Here is an 11,067-nt window from a genome sequence, read left to right as displayed (position 1 = left end):
CTGAGGAACTAGCTGAAGCTCCTGAGGCAATTAAGACACATGTGGTCCTTTGACATGTGGCGAGATGCATAGGTGCAGAGGACATTGTCGGAGAAGCTGAGGACTTGTGAGGAGCTGAGGATTTGGGAGGAACGGGAGCAACATGAAAAGTTGGCCTTGAGGGCTTTGAAGATTCTGGCCGTGAGTGCATTGCTGAGGAACTTGGCCTTGAAACCACTGAAGGTGAAGCACTTGGTTTGTGCGCAGGCTTCTTTGACATGGCCTTCTTAGGCTTGACAGAGGCCTCAGCGGCAGCAGCAGCAGCAGAGTCTTCGTTGAATTTCCTCACAGCTTCTTTGGCTTGTTTAGCCAACTTGGCTTGGCGCTTGGCCCATTCATCAGGATAATCCTCACCACACTTGAGGCTGGTGGGATCAGCTATTTGGCCAGGTGCCAATGGAGGTCTTGGGCTTGGAGGATTGAGTGCGAATTTCTTCATGTATTTGGGAGTGACATATCTGTACTCCCTCCACTCTCTAGCCCATCACCTCTCTATCTTCTGAATGCGCACCTTACGTTGATTTTTGTCTTCCTCAGGAGGCGTGCAATACCCAGCATATATATCATCAGAGATCTCAAACGCTGTGTTGACCTCAGTCCTCTTTCCTCCTTTCTGTGGCTTCTTACCGTCAGCCATTTTCTTCAGTTGAGAAATTTGAACAATTGAATTATCTAAAGAAGTATGCAACTTTTCTTCGAGGAACGCTGCAAATGAGTTAAGTTGATGAGAACCTAGTGATTCAGCAGCTGACATGAGTACCTGTGAATGGAGTATAGTTGCGAGGAATTTGGAGAGGTCATATGCATTCTCAAAAGGTTTTATAAAGAACAAGTTTGAGGAATTTGACCAGATAAGTCTTGAAGAATTTCACTAAGCGTTCTTATTCCTAGGTTCCAGAGTTGTACAGATCAGAAATCCGCACAATTGAGGAATCTTGAAGAGAAATTCACAGCTTAGAGAAATGAATCAAGAACAAATGATATGATAGGTGTTTGAGTGTGTGAAGATATGAATAAAAACACCTTTGAAGATTTTGTAGATAATCATTTGAATCAACAAGGGCAGTAAAAGTAACTTTTAATTACCCTGAATGAAGAACACGACGAACTGGAGTGAGGAGATGTGAATTTCGTCAGTGCGGATCTTCCATGCCCTAACTTGGCAGAGGAAGACAGCTACGGCGGCGGCGGAGTGAAGATTTCCGCGGCCGGCGCGAGTACGGCGGTGACGAGGTCGAGGCAGTGAAGCTCTTCCTCACCGGCGATGATGAAGTAGCGGTGGCGCTAGGGTTTGAGAAGCTCAAGCTGGAGAGAGGTCGAGCGGAGTAAAAGAAGTGAGGAAGGGGAGAGGGGTATTTATAGCCATGGTAAAAACCGTTCGCCCGAAGAATTTGGACGAACGTGCCCCTGACCCTTCTCATTCGCATGACATGTGTCACCCATGTACTGAGAAGTGGAGATCGTGTTAGATCATGGGTGAGTGGATAAGTATGTCCTGGGATGCGGAACGGTTTGAGCGGAAACGCCAAAAAATTGGATAAGATAAGTTAAAAGTTCCTTTCGCGATTTCTTCAGCTGACAAGGACACAGTGAAGATTTTGAACGAGTTTCAAATAGAACGCACATGAAGAATTTGTGAACAGATTGGGTTGTAAAGAAAAACAACGGAAACAGTGAAGACCATGCAAAGTTGAAGAATTTGAACAACTGAGGAATTTCAACTTTTGGTGGTGGCATGACCCACCGTATAAGAATGATGATTTTAGACACCGCATACAATTATCGTAGGGTTCTGAGAATCAAATTCTTCGTTAATTTCTTCACACTTAGAGTGTTATTCTTCATTGATTGAAGAAAAAAAGTTTCTTCATGTGTTGCACATCTAAGTCATCAATTTTGTATAAGTGTTAGGATGAGTGTCCTTTTCAAAGAACATTCGAAGATTCTAGGATATTTAGCTCACATCGCAACTTGCTAAATCTCTTCTCATCTAAGGGCTTTGTGAAGATATCTGCTAGCTATTCTTCAGTCTTCACATGCTCAATAGAAATGTCACCCTTCAACACATGATCACGAAGAAAATGATGACGAATCTGAATGTGCTTAGTCTTCGAGTGCTGAACTGAGTTGTGAGCAATTTTGATGGCACTCTCATTGTCATAGAAGAGAGGCACATTCTTCATGTTGACGCCGTAGTCCTTGAGAGTTTGCTTCATCCATAGCAATTGAGCACAACAAGAACCAGCGGCAATATACTCAGCTTCAGCAGTAGATAGTGGTACACAGTTCTGTTTCTTCGAGGACCAACAGACCAAAGATTGTCCGAGGAAATGACATGTACCAGATGTTGACTTGTGGTGCACACGATCACCAGCATAGTCAGAGTCAGAATATCCAATGAGATCAAAAGCAGAGCCCTTGGGGTACCATAATCCAAGTGTTGGTGTGAGAGCTAGATATCGAAGAATATGCTTCACAGCCTTATGGTGTGATTCCTTCGGTGTAGCTTGAAATCAGGCACACATGCAAACACTAAGCATTATATCTGGCCTAGATGCACATAAGTACAATAAAGAACCAATCATGGAGCGGTATGCCTTATGATCGAAGTCAATACCATTTTCATCAGTGCATAGATGGCCATTTGTGGGCATAGGAATTTTGACGCCTTTGCAATCTTGCATGCCGAATTTTCTCAGTACATCCTTGAGGTATTTCTCCTGAGATATGAATATGCCATTGCGTTGTTGATGAATTTGAAGACCTAAGAAGAATTTTAATTCTCTCATCATGGACATTTCATATTCTTCACTCATCATGTAGGCAAATTCATTACTATAACGTTGGTCAGTACAGCCAAAGATAATATCATCAACATATACTTGGCACACAAACAATTCACCATCATAAGATTTAGTGAAAAGAGTAGGGTCGAGTGAACCGGGTTTGAAGCCTTTCTTCATGAATAATTCCTTCAAGGTATCATACCATGCCCGTGAGGCCTGCTTGAGGCTATAGAGGGCCTTGTTGAGTCTGAAGACTTTGTCAGGATTCTTTGGATCTTCAAAACCTGGGGGTTGAGAAACATATACTTCTTCCTCAAGCTTACCATTGAGGAATGCACTTTTCACATCCATTTGATATAAAGTGATATCATGATGGTTAGCATAAGCAAGTAATATGCGAATAGCCTCAAGTCTAGCAACAGGTGCAAAAGTTTCATCAAAATCAATTCCTTCAACCTGTGTGTAGCCTTGAGCTACGAGCCGTGCCTTATTCCTCACCACAAGGCCATTTTCATCTTGCTTGTTGCGGTAGATCCACTTTGTGCCAATGATATTGTGCTTGCGAGGATCTGGACGTTTGACCAGTTCCCAGACATTGTTGAGCTCAAACTAATGTAATTCTTCTTGCATGGTCTGAATCCACTCAGGTTCCAGAAATGCTTCATCTACCTTAGTGGGCTCTATGATAGAGACAAAAGCATAGTGCCCACAAAAGTTAGATAAATGTGAAGCTTTTGAGCGTGTGAGAGGACCTGGCGCTTTGATGTCATTGATGATCTTTTCAACTTGCACTTATTTTGCAATGCGAGGATGAGCTGGTTGTCGTTGAGGAATTTGATCAGCATTCTCTTCAGCACCATTTTCTTCAGGTGCATTAGCTCGACGTTCTTCATGTTCTGGAATGAATTCTTCAGCAGATTCTTCACTAGGAATGACATCCTCAGTAGCCTTGAACTTGATAGTTTCCTCAGGTGCTGGTTCATCTATCACAGTAGGTAGGTGCTCTCTTTGTGAGCCATTAGTTTCATTGAACCACACATCTACAGTTTCAACAACCTTGTGAAGAACGTTGTTGAAGACTCTGTAGGTGTGCGAGTCCTTTCCGTAACCAAGCATAAAACCTTCATGTGCTTTCGGTGCAAATTTTGAGTTGTGATGAGGATCTCTAATCCAACATTTAGCACCGAAGACTTTGAAATAACTTACATTGGGTTTCTTATCAGTGAGGAGTTCATAGGCAGTCTTCTTGAAGAATTTGTGAAGATATACTCTGTTGATGATGTGGCACACAGTATCAATTACCTCAATCCAGAAACGATGAGGCGTTTTGTATTCATCAAGCATAGTGCGAGCCATCTTAGCAAGAGTCCTGTTCTTGCGCTCCACGACGTCGTTCTGCTGAGGAGTATAAGGAGGAGATAACTCATGAGTAATACCAAGTTCATCAAGATAGTCATCTAGACCAGAATTCTTGAACTCGGTTCCATTGTCACTTCTGATGTGCTTGATGTTCACACAAAGTTGGTGGAAGCCCTCGAGGAAAATCGTTTGAAGACTTCCTGCACTTCATGTTTGTAAGTAACAATGTGTACCCATGTGTATCGAGAGTAATCATCAACAATAACAAAGCCATATAGAGATGCATAATTTGTAACAGCAGAATAATGATTAGGACCGAAGAGATCCATGTGAAGCAATTCAAATGGACGAGTAGTGGTCATGATAGTCTTCGTTGGATGCTTAGCCTTTGTCATCTTCCCAGCTTCACAGGCTCCGCATAGGTGATCCTTGAGGAATTTGACATTCTCGATGCCAATGACATGCTTCTTCTTTGCAAGCGTGTGCAAATTCCTCATGCCTACATGACCAAGTCGTCGATGCCAGAGCCAGCCTTCTGAAGCTTCTGCAAGTAGGCACACGGCTGGTTGTGGTCCTGTAGAGAAATCAACAATATACAGGTCTCCTCTCCTAAAGCCTTCGAAGACTTTGGAATTGTCAGCTTCCATAACTACAACACAACGGTACTTGCCAAAGACAACAACCATATCAAGATCGCAAAGCATTGAGACAGACATGAGGTTGTATCCTAAGGACTCGACAAGCATGACTTTGTCCATGTGTCGATCCTTTGTGATCGCAACCTTACCTAGACCCAATACCCAACTTTTGCCTTTGTCGGCAAAGATGATATGCTTCAGATGTGACAGAGATAATGGAGCATCCATCAATAGATTCTTGTCACCAGTCATGTGATTTGTACATCCACTATCAAGGACCCACTTAGTGGCTTTGGGTTGATCATCCCGCAGATGAATTAGTGCAACTTACGAACTCATATACTTCATCAGTGAAGAATATAACATCAATTCATCAGATCAATTTCATCAAGCAAAAGAATAAATAAATCAGTATGAGGACATGAGAAATGAAAGTTCATTTCTTCATGATTAGCCTGCGTCCTTTCAGGCATACTCAGGTCTCCAGCAGATTCTTCAGACGATTACGTACGTCTGGAGACCTGAACCTGCAGAAGAGATTAGTTCTTTTTCTTCACCACCCACATCTGAAGGGGTGGCAAAGAGTTCATCACTCTGCGAGCTCCATACGAGAAAGGTGGCATAGAAGCCAGTCCATTTCGTTTCACATAAGAGGAGTTAGGATAAGCATATGAATTAGCAGAGAAATTCTTCAAGGACTTATGAACATGATGATTAGAAGAATAATGCTCATATTCATAGCCCTTAGCTCTTCCCTGCGAAACAGAGTTGTTAGCACGATGATATTCATATGAGGACTTGGATCCATATGAAGAATTTGGTCCATATGAAGAATTTGCTCTGGGGTTCCTATTCTTCACAGGTGGTGTCCTGAGGACATTCACCTGAAGACTTTCAAGGTACCTTTTGGGAACCCAGATTTTTTTCATAGGGGAACCATTCCTATAGTTAGTGCCAACATATCTAGCAAATACTCCACCATTCTGATTTTTGAACAGTTTATAGTTGGAGTCAAATGACTCATCATCAGAACGAGGAGATTCACATGCAAATCCAGATAAGTTAGATGGATCAACTGGAGGTCCCTTTGCAGCAACCCATGTAGTTTTGGGGTACTACTCAGGCTTCCAATATGTACCATCAGCATTGAGTTTCCTCTCAAAGGCAATACCCTCTTTCCTAGGGTTCCTGTTGAGGATTTGCTTTTTCAACACATCACAAAGAGTTTGATGCCCTTTGAGGCTTTTGTACATGCCTGTCATGTACAATTCCTTCAGCCCTGTATCGTCAGTGATACTAGCAGTGTCCTCAGATGAGGAATTAGTGATAGCAGAGGCAGGTGAAGAATTTGTAGCATTAGAAGAATTTGAACATTCAGGTGAAGAATTATCAGATTCACGTTTAATGCATTTCAAACAAGGAGGAACAAATTCTTCCTGAGAAGCGCTGATTTGTTGAGCAAGTAATGAATCGCGCTCCTTCTGAAGATCTTCATAACTCACTCTTAGCTTCTCAAGGTCTTGCTGTCTTTGAGGAAATTCATAAGAAAGCTTCTCATGATCAGATAAGATAGTGTTATGATGACCTTGAAGGTTGTCAAACCTAGTCTGAAGTCTCTAAAGGTTTTCAGTCAAGGCTTTAGTGCGATCCATTTCTTCACCCAACATATCATCACTTTTGTCTAGCATGTTTTGAACCTTTTCAAAAACCCTTTGTTGTTTTACAGTAATCTTAGCAAGTTTAGAATAGCTGGGCTTAAGGTTTTCATCAGATTCATTCTCACTTGATTCAGAGGAGGTATATTTGAGTACCTTGGCACCCTTTGCCATGAAGCAATAGGTGGGAGCGTAGTCATCATTGCCTTCATCAGCCTTGTTGGTGAGGTCATTTTCTTCAGTGTTGAAGATAGACTTGCTGACGAATGCAGTAGCGAGGGCTAGGCTCGCCACTCCGGATTCGGACTCCTCAGATGCCTCCTCTTCCTCATTTTCTTCAGATTCAGCCTTAGAGTCCATTTCCTTGCCATTGAATGCCCTAGCCTTCTTGGAGCTGCTCTTCTTGTGAGATGAGGATTTTGGGGATTTTGATGATGAAGATTTTGAGGATTTCTTCTTTTTCTTCACATCATCAGAACTGTAATCCTTGTATATCTTCTTCTTCGATTCCTTTTCCCACTAAGGACAATCTTGAATGTAATGTCCAGGTTTCTTGCATTTGTGACAGAGCCTCCTCTTGTAGTCACTGGATGAGGAATCATTGCTCCTTGAGGGTCTTCCAAAGCGACCACGTCTTGAGAACTTTTGGAACTTCTTCACGAGCAGTGCTAGCTCATGGCTTAGTTCTTCAGGATCACCAAGGCTGCTACCAAAGTCTTCATCTTCGGACTCAGATACTGCCTTGGCCTTCAGTGCATGTGATCTGCCATAGCTCGAACCATAGAGATCTCTTTTTTCAGCAAGTTGGAACTCATGAGTATTAAGCCTCTCGAGAATATCAGCAGGATCAAATGACTTGTAATCAACAAGTTCTTGTATAATCAATGCCAGAGTGTAAAATGAGGAATCAAGCGATCTCAGCAATTTCTTCACCACCTCATGGTCGGTGATGTCAGTGGCACCAAGTGCTTGAAGCTCATTTGAGATGTCAGTGAGGCGATCGAAGGTTTGTTGAACATTTTCATTGTCGAGTCTTTTGAAGCGATTGAAGAGATTGCGAAGAACATCAACTCGAGAGTCACGCTGTGTTGAGACTCCTTCATTCACTTTGGACAGTCTATCCCAGATAAGCTTAGCAGTTTCCAAAGCACTCACTCTTCCATACTGTCCTTTGCTCAGATGTCCACATATGATATTATTCTCTTGAGAATCGAGTTGCTTGAATCTCTTCATATCAGCAACATTCAGAGAAGGTGTGACTAAGGGAACACCATTTTCCACAACATACCAGAGATCGTTATCAATTGCCTCAAGATGCATTAACATATTATTCTTCCAGTAGGGGTAATCCGTCCCATCGAAGGTAGGACACCCAGCAGAGACCTTGATCATACCTGCGGTCGACATAACTAAAACTCCAGGCGGTTAAACCAAAATCACACAGAACAAGGGAGTACCTTGCTCTGGTACCAATTGAAAGTGCGTTATATCGACTAGAGGGGGGGGGTGAATAGGCGATTTTTATGAATTCTTCACTAAGAAATTTGCAGGTGAGGAAATTCCTTAGTGAAGAACTACTAGCAGCGGAATAAGTACTCAAAAGTAAACATAACAGAACACAAGCATAATCATCATGATGAAATGAAGACAGGCACAGAGTATAGAAAGCGTAAGCATAGGATGAAGACAAATAGACTGAAGAAAATGAACTGAGGAAATTGAGAAAATCTTCAGTCAAAGTCTTCAAGCACAGATATGAACAAGCACACAACATAGTTATGAGGAAATGAAAGAGTTGAGGAAATAGAACCAGTAAGCTTGGTGAAGACAATGATTTGGTAGACCATTTCCAACTGCTGTCTGAGTTGTACGTCTGGTTAGGGCGGCTAGGTATTTAAACCTAAGGACACACAGTCCTGGACACCTAGTCCTGAACACACAGCTCAAGACACTCAGTCCTCACCGTATTCCCCTTGAGCTAAGGTCACGCAGACCTCGCCCAATCACTCGTGGGAAGTCTTCAGGTGACTTCCGAACCTTCACAAACTTGGTCACTCGGCGATCCACAATTCCTCTTGGATGCTCTAGACCATGACGCCTAACCGTCTGGAAGAAGCACAATCTTCAAAGGTAACAAGTGTTGGATCCACGCAGGATCAATCTCTTCAGTGATGCTCAATCACTTGGGGTTTGTAGGTGTTTGGGTTTGGGTTTTCCTCACTTGATGATTTTCGCTCAAATTCCTCGGAGGATGGGTTGCTCTCAAATGACAAGTGTCAGTTTCTCTTGGAGCAGCCAACCAGCTAGTGGTTGTAGGGGGCGGCTATTTATAGCCTAGGGAGCAGCCCGACATGATAAGACATAAGTGCCCTTCAATGATAAGACCGTTAGGTGGATAGATATTTTGGGACTGCTGGCGCATGGCACAACAACGATCGGAATTTTGAGTGGTGAAATCCGCAGGGCTATCATGTTTCTCACTGTGTAGGCAATCCGCACTAGCGAATTCCTAACTCCTCAGTCAGAACAAATTCCTCAGAGACCAGAAGAACTTGGTCTCTGTCACTAAAGAATATGACTGAACTGTATGAGATTTCCTATGGCTTCACTCGAAGGGATTGGTAGGTGTAGGATTTGAGTTGAGCATCACATGGAAATTTTTCCTTAGTATTTCCTCGACTCCCTTTAACAGTACGGTGTTTCCTATGACTCAAGAAAGAGAAAATGAAACTACTAAAACAAAAGTCTTCACGCTTCATGTTCCTCGAATGAATACCAAGTCTTCAAGGTCACACCAATTTCTTCACTTTCAAAGTCTTCAGAAAGTCTTCAGAAATCCAAAGTCTTCAGTAAAAGAACTTCACTTTTAGGGGTCGACTTTCTATGTAAATATCAAACTCCTCATAGACTTATAGACCTGTTTACACTCACAAACGCATTAGTCCCTTAACCTATAAGTCTTCAATACAGCAAAATCACTAAGGGGCACTAGATGCACTTACAAGCCCCATAGTTGTCATGGGTGGAGTTGCAACTGCTACTGAGAAAAATGGCTCCTGAATCATCGGATTTGGTGCATGCACCCTCTTCTCCTCAAGATCAATTTTCTGAGCTACCAAGCTCCCCCTCATCATTTCGTCCTCTAAGAAGATTGCATGTCTTGTTTCTACAAACTTTGTATATCTGTCTGGGCAGTAGAAATGAAACCCTTTGATATGTTTGGATAGCCAATGAAATGGCAGCTCACTGTTTTGGGATCTAACTTTGCAATGTTTGGATTAAACATTTTCGCCTCAGCAGGGCACCCCCACACGCTGAAGTGTTGTAGGGAGGAAACTCTTCCTGTCCACAGCTCGTACGGTGTTTTGGGCACCGACTTGCTTGGTGCTCTATTGAGAATGTGAACAGCAGTTTTAAGCGCCTCCATCCATAATCCCAATGGCAAAGTGGAGTAACTCATCATGCTGCGCACCATATCTGTAAGTGTACGGTTGCGCCTTTCAGCTACTCCATTTTGTTGAGGCTCGCCCGACATTGAATACTGGGCTACTATGCCAGTCTCCTGCAAGAACTTTGCAAAAGGTCCAGGGACTTGGCCATATGGAGTGTGCCGACCATAGTACTCTCCCAGACGGTCGGACCTTGCTATCTTTATTCTTTTATCATGCTGATTTTCAACTTCAGCTTTGAATATTTTAAATTTATCCAACGCTTCCGATCTTTCTTTTATTGGATAAATATAACCATAGCGAGAGTAATCATGTGTGAATGTTATGAACGAGTCATATCCATCCACACTTTCATCGGAAGTGGTCCACAAATATCAGTGTGAATGATTTCTATAGTGTGCCCGTGCTATGGATTGCACCCTTTTTGATTTGTTTTATATACTTTCCTTTAATGCAATCTATGCATTGTTCTAAGTCTGAGAATTCTAAGAGAGGAAGAATTTCACTTTTGACTAATCTTTCTATTCTCCCCTTGGAAATATGGCCCAAGCGACAGTGCCATAATTTCGATGAGTCGAATGTTCTATTTCTTTTCTTTTGTTCTTTATTCGACGTAGAAACATGTTCTTTCTCATTTCATATAGAATAAACTTTTTCATGAAGTGATAACAAATAAAGCTCATTGTGTAGTAAAGCATCACGCACATAAGCATTATTTAACCATATGGCACACTTGCCATGTCCAAAATAACATTCATAATTATCTTTGTCCAAACAAGAAACACTAATTAAGTTTCTATGACATGATGGAACAAATAAAACATCTCTAAGTAGAAGATCGAATCCATCAGCTAACTCCAAGGAGATGTCACCGACAGCTTCAACTCCGTCTGGCACTTCAGTGCGTATTTCGCTTCTTTGCGTAGTCCGCGTTGAATGGAATCCCTGTAAAGAATTTGCAACATGAACAGTTGCTCCTGAGTTAATCCACCAAGTGGATTTTGAAAACCGTGTGTACAGGGATTCATTTACAAATGAAACTATATTGTTAACTCTTTTTTCCATGATTGACTTTAGCCAATCAGGGCAGTCGATCTTGTAATTCCCGGTCTTCTTACAGTGGAGACATGTGTCTTTGTCC

Source organism: Triticum dicoccoides, chromosome 5A, assembly GCF_002162155.2.
Source record: "Triticum dicoccoides isolate Atlit2015 ecotype Zavitan chromosome 5A, WEW_v2.0, whole genome shotgun sequence".
Classification (NCBI taxonomy): Eukaryota; Viridiplantae; Streptophyta; class Magnoliopsida; order Poales; family Poaceae; genus Triticum; species Triticum dicoccoides.
This window is presented reverse-complemented; position numbering follows the sequence as displayed.